General features: G+C 38.0%; 1 protein-coding gene across 8 annotated transcripts in view; it reads left to right on the forward strand.

Moving 5' to 3' along the window:
* Positions 1-2,493: 2,493 nt before the first annotated feature.
* HNRNPC (heterogeneous nuclear ribonucleoprotein C (C1/C2)) overlaps positions 2,494-10,875 on the forward strand; it is a 71,392-nt gene continuing 63,010 nt past the window's right edge. For 4 of the 8 annotated variants that reach the window (XM_012649342.1, XM_012649346.1, XM_012649347.1 and 1 more), the window contains exon 1: positions 2,494-2,628. The gene's annotated coding sequence lies outside the window, so the exon portion shown is untranslated. Of the gene's footprint in view, positions 2,629-3,256; positions 3,302-7,444; positions 7,471-7,960; positions 8,179-10,875 lie in introns of those variants that run through there. The other 4 variants (XM_012649343.1, XM_012649348.1, XM_012649344.1 and 1 more) reach the window with 3 other exon arrangements.

A 10,875-nucleotide genomic window follows, 5' to 3' on the forward strand; every position in this document is an offset into this window, starting at 1 on the left:
AGGTAAAAAGTAAACTAGGCCTTTCATACCTGTTGCTGCTTTTCCTTTCTTTTCCTTTTTGATAGGTGGCTTGGAATTGGGAGAAGGGAGAGTTGCAGAGAATGCATTATTCAGATAATTCTTTCAAGCCACATGACTCCTTCTTCACAGGGAGTTATTTCTTGAGTTGAAAACAAAAGTTCAGTCACCCAATAGGAACATTCAACTTTAGAACTGTAAGTGTGTTTAGAGTAGGCAGAAGAGATCAAGGGAACTTCCATACCTTACCCATCTAGGTTAACAGAACCTCAAAACTAGAAGTCATGAATGTTTATCATCTACCTGAGGCTTAGCATTCTGCCTTCCATTATGCGATTTCTCCCCTTGTTTTCTCATCCCTAGTAAATTCTAAGTTACTTAATGGAGGGATTGGTTGTTAATTCTTTCTGTATCCTCCACTTCTAGCGTACCTAGCATAGGGCTGAACTCATTGAAAATATGAATGCTATCTCTTAAGTATTTCTCTTGCAGTAAATACAGTGCTGGCTGATAAGTAGGACGTGACATAGACCATGCAGTAAAACTGATTTCTGGTAAAACGAAAATAGGTAGTTTTCATTAACATCTTGTAGACATTTTTATTCGACAAAAACAGTGAGTAATAAAACAGGTTAGTTTTATTTTTGTTTACTTAAGTCAAGAATTACATGAATTAGTGTCAACTAGGCCTCATAGCTTCTAGGCCTCTCTGAGTCAGTGCTAGATAAACTATACAATAAAAAAAGGACAGTCTATCTGCTTGTCCTGGAAAAATAGCAATTTCCCCTGACAAATAAAAGTTAATGATTCATTTAATATATATTTCAAACGCTTTTTGTTTAAGGTCCTGTAACAGGTAGTACACAAGAGAAATATAGAGAGGAGTAAGAATTAAACTCTCATCAAAAAACTTACCATCCAGGAGGGGAGAAAAAGAGTGTAAAATTAACCACAGTGGTATGAAGCAATTTTAAATAAATTGCAACATGGCAATTGAGTTGAGGCTTCAAGCACTTACAGGATGTTCTTCCTTCGATTACTTGTTCAAAGCAGAGGGTGTAGAAAATACAAAAAAATACAAAATAATTAAATAAAAATCACATGTAATTCCCCCATCAGGAGAGAACCACTATTAACACTTTAGTATATTTTTCTTCTATGCTTTTTGGTTTTTGCTTTTTAAATTAATAGTTTAAAGCAATACACGTATACAGAAAAAACAAAATTCCAACAGTATAGAAAGGGTACCAATAAAAAAGTTAAAAGGTTCTCTCCCCAAAGGTGGCTACCTTTCTTGTGACTCTCTCTAGAATTCAGAATTAAAGACTAATGCATAAAAACTGCATTCACATATACGTATATCCTTTAAAAATACATACAAATGAAATTAGATTATCTAGATAGTGTTTTGTATCTTGCTTTATCCACTTTTCCCCAACACCACATAGAAATCCCCTTCTTAATAGAGTTGGTCCCAGTTCACTCACTGTGTGAACGGCTCCTGTAATATAACCAAAGGGGTTAGCAGGAGATGGCCGGAGGGATTAGGTGGGAGACAAGTCACTTCAGGATGAGAATTAAGGGACCACATTCGGAGGGATAGGTCAATTTGGCTGGAAGGTAGGATATTAGGGAGAGAATTTGGGACGGAGCATGGGCGCTGCAGTATTCCAGGCCAGCATTTTATACTTTCTTTACTTTTTTGTATTGGAGAGGAATAAGGAAGGCAGTTGGTTTGGGTGCAGTATGTATTGTCTGAAAAGGACTTGACAGGCTGAGGCAGCTGAAATATTGTCTTGGAATTGAAAAGAAATCCGGGGTTGGAAAAACTGCAGGGCCTGTTAGTTTTCTACAGTTTAATACTGCCTAGTCATCACTGCTCCCTCCTCATTCGAAGAAAAGTCCTTTCTTTTTTAAAATAAAAACATGCGAGAAAAAAAACCCCTTTCTTTATCCACACTGCACGAGGCAGGCCTCATTTGGCGCTTTTTCTTTTTCTGAAGCCCGGAGCTAGGGCAGGTCCCGCGCTTGCTCACTACTAGACGACACGCCTCAACCCCTACCCCACCCCCGCGCCGATGGAATTCCGAGAACTGGGCGGAACTTCTGCTAGGCCCTCTAAGGAGCAGAGATAGGACATTGCAGCCGCCAATCAGACCTCGCGGATGCCCGGATGTGAAGTGGTGCGCGATACAAAGGCGAATTTCCACCCAGAACTTCATCCGGTACAGTGGCCAATAAGCAGTCCTCGAGCAATAAATGACAGGAAATATAACCAGTTATAAACTAGCTTCTCTCACGCATGTGGAAATTCGCTTGCTTAGGCTAATCCACTGCTAATTCTGATTGGACAGAATTGTGAAGAGCGGTAGAACTGTCTAATTAGGAGCGGGAGCGAGAAAACGCACAGCCAATAAGAAGGTTCTCGGGAATGGGGCGGGGACTAGGCCTTCGCCTCGGCGGCAGAGGAGATTCGGGGGCCATTTTGTGGAGAGGCGAAGACTGAGCGGTTGCGGCCGCGTTGTCGACCTCGAGCAGCACTCGGCTTCTTCACGTGGAACCCGGGAGTAGGAGACTCAGAATCGAATCTCTTCTCCCTCCGCACTCCTGGTAAGTGGAGGGGGCAGACGCTGGGAAGGCGCTGGGTTCCTCGGGCGCGAGATGGTGTGGGAGAGAAGACGAGGGAACCCTTCCCCCCACCAGGCCCTCATTTATTCTGTTTGCATTGAGGGATTAGGTCTGAAGCGGGAGAGGGTTTTACAGGCCTCAGCCTCTGCGTAGACTTAACCTAGTGTCCTCTAGGCCACTATGAGCAGGGAAAATGTCCTTTTTTCGTTCGTTTTCTGTGTTAACGCTGCTTTTCTTTGATTTTCTACGACCGTGAGGACCGTGAGGACTTCATGAAAGTGACGATCGAGATGCTTATTAATATAGCTGAAGTTAATGGAGCGCCGCTGCCTTCTATTGTCACCATGCTTTTAAATTTAAAAATTGGGGAGGGATGGGGAAGGGTTACCAAATAGATGTACCGCGAACCTTTAAATTCTGAAGCGTAACGCATGGCGTAAGGATAATGTTTTAACAATAGATTTAATATTTTACTGATTACTTTTTATTTTATTCCTCTATGAGCAAATGATGGACCTCGAAGTATTTTCAATTCTATTGGTAAAAGGAAATATTGTGATATAATTGTATTAACAGTAATAATTATAACTCACTTACTCTTTATCTGCAGGTTACAAAACACTGAAATATATAAGTTAGTGGAACTTTGCTTGAGGTAGGTATTACTGTTTTTTTCAGAAACCGAGGCACGAGTGTGTTGGTTGCCAGGGTCTTATTAAGTCTGTAGCAGAACTAAAAAGGAATTTGACCACTAGGTTAGTCAAGTGGTTTTACCTCGTTATTGGAATACTAGGTTCTAAAAGTACTATGTTTTAATCTTTACAATAACCCGATTATAGAAACCACGAGGTAAATGGAAATTCCCAAACTGCAGTTAGGAAAAATATATAAACGTATCTTCCCAAGGTGACAAAATTTGACTTTCATGATATTCTGGCATTAATTTTCCCGGCTGTCTAAACTTTGGCAAAATGCACAGCTGCGTTTTTATTAAGCAGGTATTGCAATGCCTACTATTCGCTAGGTGCTGAAATATCATTAACGTTTTTTGCTAAGTTAAAAAAAATGACATAGATTCTAAACAAACAGCACAGTCGCATATGTAGGAAATTGCTTTTTTTTGTTAATCCTTCTGTAAGATTGGTTGATTTTTACTTTTCACAATGTGCTATTCTCACAAAAACTAATGTCGTTAAGCACAGTTTAAACCAATACTACAGGATAAGAAATTCATGCCTGGGCTGCCATGGTGTAATCCCAGCTACTGGGGAGGCTGAGGTGGGGGGATGGCTTGAGGCCGGGAGTAAGTAAAATAGGGGTCAAAAACATTGCCACCCCTCCTTTGAGGCCTAAACATTCATATTTTATATGGGTTTAAAACTAAAGTTTATTATTCTGCTGAACTGTCAGAAGTTAGGTAAGGGCAGTAATTAGTCAATTAGGAAATTGTCTATTTAATAAAAATAATTGTTGGCAAAGAAATGCCAGAAATAGTATTTAAGAATAGTTACTGATGAGTTGACATTAATTGAAGGGCACTTTTCTTGCCTGTGAGGTGTTAGAAATATTGGTTCCCTGGGATCAGCGTGTATCAGGGTGACAAAAATTCCTCATTAACTCATAATATCTATTAGGAACTATTTGGCCACAGAATTAATGTCAGAAAATTCTAGATGCTCTCAACGAGGTAGGCATTAGTAACATTTTCATATTGGCTAGAGAGGAAGGGTTTAAGAAGGATGACTAAGTTGCAGGTTTTCTGACCTTTTCCCATCCTTGTGCCACTTGGGCATACGTGGTGGTTTGCTAGTCCTGTAGAGAGTTTTAACATAGCTTGTGTTTGTAATTAGATCTCTAGAGGCTTTGATGTAGCATTCAGCCCTGTTTTGGACCTAATGGCTGTTAGAAACAAAGAATGAACTCAAATAGCTAATTGTGCCAATCTTAAAGGTTTAGTTATAACTGAGGGGTGTAACAGTTGGAAAGAATCCTGGCCTCCAGTTAGGAGAACTAGATTTTAATCCTTCCTGATGATCATTGTCTGTGTTAGACAAATCATTTAAACTTCTGGGTTTTAGTTTTATAGCTATAAAATAAGGAGGCTTAGACTTCTTTCTTTAACTCAAGTTATTTGTTGCCAGGAAGCTGAAAAGTATGTAGAAGTAGTTTTATTATTAAAAACAGTTTTCTAAAATAGTAATTAATATTAACAACTGCCTTAACTGAAATACTCAGTCTTCAAGTAATTGTATTTGTAGTTGTCTTTGGGAGCATTATTTGCTCATACTTAATATGTATACTCATTTATTCTCATTGGTAACAGGGAAGATTATGGCTTTGTACAATTAGATTCACTACAGGGTTATCCAAGGCAAGAACCAGAACTGCTAGGTGTAGCATCACTGCAGGTGTTATCTTTGATACTGGAAATTTTGGGTTTATAAACCAAAAAAAATTGCTTTGCATTTACTATGTTAGGTTATAATGTTCTTAGATTATTTATATTGTATCAGGAAAGTAGTATTTGAAGCCTTGGTGCTCAGTCTTGCATCTGCCATACATTGGAAGGATGAGGTACTTTGTTTAAAGAGTTGATTCTTAACTAGGGAATGAAAAGGTTTATTAAGCTTTTTAAACTTCACAGTGGTTCACAAACATGAACTTACCAGAATCAGCAAGAGGGCTTGTTGAAACAGATTGCTAGGGTCTTCACCATTAGGGTTTCTAATTGAGTAAGTCTGGGTAGGGCCTGAGAATTTGCATTTCTAGTAAGTGCCAGTGATGATGCCCCTGCTGTTGGTTGACATAACTCACTCCCAGAAGTACCCCTTTAGAAGAAGGGATCCAAACCAGAGGATAATCTTGGGGTGTTCTATTTTTTTTTTAAACCATGTCTTTGAATCATCTAGATATACTCTTAATTGAAAACCATTACATTTAGGTGCAAAGTTGTTTGGTCTTTTTATGAGTGGCAGTTCATCAGTTTACCATCTTGGGAGGTATCTTAATTTCTTGACTTTGAAAGATATAAATGCTTTCTTTTCACATTACTGTTTCTTTTTAAGCTTACGTCTTGTGGCACATGTGCGAGGAATTTGTGGTTGAGCTGTAAAGTTAACCTAGACCTGAAAATGTAGATACCAGGTTCAGACTATTAATCCAAATAAGAAAACTGAGTATTTCATCATAAGTGTACTTCCTAAACACTGACTCAAAGGAAATAACATTCAAATGTACATTTTCTACAGTTCCACACTACCCAGATACACAAGTTAATATGCCTAAACTGGTCTGCTATTTTAAAAAAAAATTACAGTTTAAATTACAGTACCTGTTCTTCTGTAGTCATTCATACGTAGTAGTTGGCTCAGGGGACGCCTTTAAAAATCTCAGTTTAAAACATTTTAGTTTGTGAAATTTGTCAAGGAGAATAAAACCTCACAACTTAATATTGAAATGTGAATGCAGCCAATTCATTCTTATTTACACAATGAGTTACAGTCTGATAACAGTTCTTGTTTTAGCTGATGAAACAGCCAGTTTGTCATGTGTATTATTTTTCTTGGAATTAGGTATATATACTAGTTGGTAGACAGTGGACCACAGGAAACGTAAGAAACTCCATAAGGATCACAATTTTTTTTCATGTGTTTTATGACATTAAATATTCAATAATCATTTTAGTTAATCTTTTTTCCTTCATCTGTATATGTTTTTTAATTCTGTCAGTGAGTGGTGGAATAGTGTGCTCCTTATTTAAAACATCTTTTCCCCTTACTGTAGATTCTGTTAGGTCTTGTGGTTGGATCACTCACTGATTCTGAGAATAGCTGAGTCATCTCTAGTGTATATCTTCATGGTAGACTATTCACCTTCAGTCTATTACTCATAGTAAAAACTACATGGACTTTTTAAAGTTTAAAACCCATGAATCTGCTTGCTTTCATAATCTCAGTATTTGACATTTGCTCACTTCTTCATCTCTATTTGTTGGCCTAGTTTTTCTGTATTTTCTTTGCCCCAAACTGCTGATCAGGATGACTGATGTAGACCTTTTTTTGACACCCTTAAGGGTATACTTATACTGAATATATTTAATTAATTTTAGTCATCTGTCCATGTTGAAGAATTGTGAAGACTCACTGGTAGAGGTGATGATTCTATAGAGGCTACTCCCATCCCAGTGGAATGTTATGCTTTACCAAAATGTGTTAGATGCAACAGACAGATAATTCTGTCTTGGGGGTTTAGGGCACAACATTTCTGAGGAACTCTGACTCAATCTGTCCCTTCTCCTTTCACAGGGCAGCAAGGCGAACCCCATCCCTACTCACTGGAGCTCAGCTTTGATTTTTAACTTCCCTTCCCCACCCTTCCAGAACACACACATTCCCATTCCAAAACTGATTTTATAAAGACATTTTAAACATAATGATGCAACTTGGTGTGCACTATGGCAAATGTACAGGTGTTTTTTTTTTAATTGTTTCCAAAAACGGGACCTGGATTTAAGATGTAATTTTTAAAATTGCTATTTCTATTTTTTCTGCAGCAGTTGGGTTAGAGGAGGAGGAGCCTTTTAGCCTCTTATAAACTGACCTCTCTACTTCCTCGTGTATTTTTAAGATTGATTGATGATGTGAAAAGGGCTTTGCTTGTCTGCTACTGAGAACTTTATCCTTGCGGTTTTTGTGGAAACTGCTTTTGGAAAGAGAAAAGAAATGAACTTTACTGACTTGACATTTTTGCACCTCCCGTTTTTCTAATCTGGGCTATTTTTATTTTTGTTTTTTTACAGTGAGATTTTTTTGATCTTCAGCTACAGTAAGTTATTCCAATTTTTTTTTTACATTTTTCCTGACTTTCCGCTGATTTCCTTTTTATTGTTGTTACTAGTTACTATTATTTATTACTATTATTATACTTATGATGGTGATGATGATGATGATAATGACACTGATGATTTTTAACCGGATTAAAATCGAGTTTTTCTGAATGTTCATAAGAATTTCTCCGGCCTCCTGATTGACTTTGGAGTTTTGCATCTTGGGAGAGAAAGCGAAGGCATTAGCATTTTTAAGTGGATTGATCACGTAAACCTTTTCTCTCCCAACCCCACCCCCTGCCCCCATCCCCTTCCCCACACTGGAAAGAATTTTACTGGCTGTTAAGTCTATGACCTTATTTTTCCTAATCTTTAACTTAACTGTTTTAGAGCTTCTCTGGACGTCTGTATTTTTAATTTTTTTTATTTTTGTTTTTTTATTTTTAATCTTTCATTTGTTAAATTTTTAAACTGTGCTGCAATAAAATGTGTGTGGTACTACTTAACACCTATGATAGTGATGGCATTTTCCCAGAAAGCCATCTTTCTCCTGTTTCCCTTGAAATCCCATCCTGCTTTTCCTGTACACCACCCCTCACAAACCACAAGCTGCAGCAACATGGATGCCCAGCCTGGAGCAGCAGCAACCAGGATGACCTGGAGCCAGGGGGGCCTTCGGAACAGATGCACACCCTTCCTGGGTGATGGTAAGAGGTGTGAGGTCCACTTGGATTCGTTACAAAGATAGGAAATAAACACATTTAGTTCAGTTGATGTGGTATAGGTCATAGCTTCTGGAGGTGTTTGGGTTAAGCCTTTTGTATGTACACCTCGAGATGTTTCACAAGGGAGACCACCTCAGTTATTTGTAAAATAATGGAATAACGAGTTTCCAGTTAACTTTAGCTGATTTGAGAATTTTTGATACTTGGAAAGATCAGCTGAAGTTTACCTGTACTCGAGCATGAAAATGGCTTGTTTTAATGATTAGCAGCAATACAAGGACAATATTAGGCAGTCCCTTTTCTTAGATTATTAGAAATTAGTGACAGTTTTCTGTCATTTAGTGTAATCTTACTTGGGTTTCATTTCTGGATTGTATTCTGTTTAGACTTACTAAAATTTAACATGAATCAAAACAAACTAGAAAGAGATACGCTAGATACGCTATAATATTGACATGCTATCTCACTGGAAGATTTTTAAAAATTTGAGAAAAGGTAGTTTTTTAACCTCTGAAAGCAGGGAAATCTGCTTAATCTCTGCATCCAAATTAGGAAGGATCTAGGGCTGTCCTCTTTTAAGATGTTGGCTTGAGGCCCAGCTATGAATAGATATTGGGGAATCTAATCTGTTCCCTGAGGATGGTGAGAAGGGGTGAATCCTATATATTCACAAGAATTGGAGATTACTAAGGATACGGATAGTCAAAGATTTAAGAATATTAGCAACCTGTAGTATTTCATTTATTATAGCAGAATATTTTGTTAACCATTTTAGAGTTGCTGTAGTAGATTTCAAGCTGGGGGATAATTAGAATGATTTTTAAAGGCATATTCAAGTGCTGTACTAGGGTAAATCACATATTTGCCCCTTCCCTTAGGCCAAAAGAGTAAAATCTAAAGTGAACACTGAAGATACACTCAAAGGAAAACAGAATAGGAGAAAGTCCTGAGGTTATCTAGAAGAGGAATTCTTTAAATAGGTGCAAGTTTTGTTGATGCCCTCTATTGTATGAGAGCTGTTTCTGTTCTGCTATCTGTCAGTGTGTGGAAGCTGTTCACTGTAGGTCCAGTTTGATTTATTCCTTGTTAATTCTACAAATTCATTATGTTATGAGTTATGTTCTGTTTGTGGGATATAAAAAAACTATAATAGTTTAAACTATAATAGTTCATTATGTTTTAAGGGACTCGCAGCCTAGTGAGGGACAGATGAATGAGATAATGTCTCCATGTGATTAGCTGTAAGCACAGATCCTACAGGAGCATGCAAAAATAAGCAGGGCACAATGGTGTGTGCCTGTAGTCCCTGCTACTTGGGAGGCTGAGACAGGATCGATCATGTGAGGCCAGGAGTTTGAAGCTGTAGTGTGCTATAATTGTGCTTGTGAATAACCGCTGTACTCCAGCCTGGACAACACAGACCACATCTTTTAACAAAAATAAAAGCATGCAGAAGTGGGTACCTAACTGATAGTAAGAGGACAGAGGATGCTTTTTAAGAGGAAGTGCGCTGAACTGAATCTGGCGTTAAGGCCAGATCATGGAGATTTGAATGCCATGCCAGGGAGTTTCTATTTTATTCAAAAACTAAAGTTGAGCCATTGAAAAATTATAAACTGGGCAGTGACATCAGATTTTCATTTTTTTAAATGTCATTCTAATAGTGTGGAAATGGCTTAGAGGAAGTAGGACATAAATAAGGAAACTGTTAAAATCCAAGGAATGATAATGTAGTCTGGATAAAGATAATGGGATTAGAGATTAGGGGGCATTGGTTATGGGTATGGTATGGCGAACAAGAAGAGTAAGAGATTTGGCATGACTCCTGGTTTTCTAGCTTCTGGTTAAAGTCCCAAAGAAGAAAACTATGTTGGATTTTTATTTTTAAAGAGTTTAAAAGCTAAATATCCTGTTGATATATTTTGCCTTAAATTCCCAACACCTTAAAATGGTGTGAAGGTGTGTGCAAGACGGTAAATTGTTTAGGGTGATGTTTAGCTTTGTGATGTAATTTTATGGTGTGTGGTGGCATTGTTTTAGGGAAGTGAGCACATTTTATAAGTGAGTTGTAGTTGGAAGAAAAAGAAATTTGCCAGGCACTGTGGCTCATTCCTGTAATCCCAGTACTTTGGGAGGCTGAGGCGAGAGAATCGCTTGAGCCCAGGAATTTGAGGTTACAGTGAACTATGATGATGGGGCCACTACACTCCAGCCTGGGGTACAGAGTGAGACATAGTATCAAAGAAATGTATTTATGGTTTAAAATAAAAAAAAAGACGCCCAGAGGGTTGTGTTAGTAACGCCAGTGGTCCTTTTTCAGTTCTCATCTTATTTGACCTATTGGTGCCATTTAACCAGTGTTTTTCCTTGAAACATTGTTAGGTTGTGTCCAGGTTTATGTTGTATGTTTCTAGCATTTCCGTCTACTTGGTTGATGTGCCCTGTGGTCCTTCCACATCTCTTTTCCGTGTACACTGCTTAGGTCATTTCATTCAGTCTCACGATTTTATATACCACCTATAAGCTGATGATTCTCACACTTAAATTACTAGCCTGGAGACTTCTTTTTTGAATGACATACCTAGTTACCTACCTACATAAGAGCTCCTTTGAATGTCAAGTTTTATCAGCTTAAAAGTACAAAACTGGGCTTCTGCTCTTCTAAACTCAGACCAGTTT

Source organism: Propithecus coquereli, unplaced genomic scaffold (genome assembly GCF_000956105.1).
Source record: "Propithecus coquereli isolate 6110/MARCELLA unplaced genomic scaffold, Pcoq_1.0 Scaffold3, whole genome shotgun sequence".
Classification (NCBI taxonomy): Eukaryota; Metazoa; Chordata; class Mammalia; order Primates; family Indriidae; genus Propithecus; species Propithecus coquereli.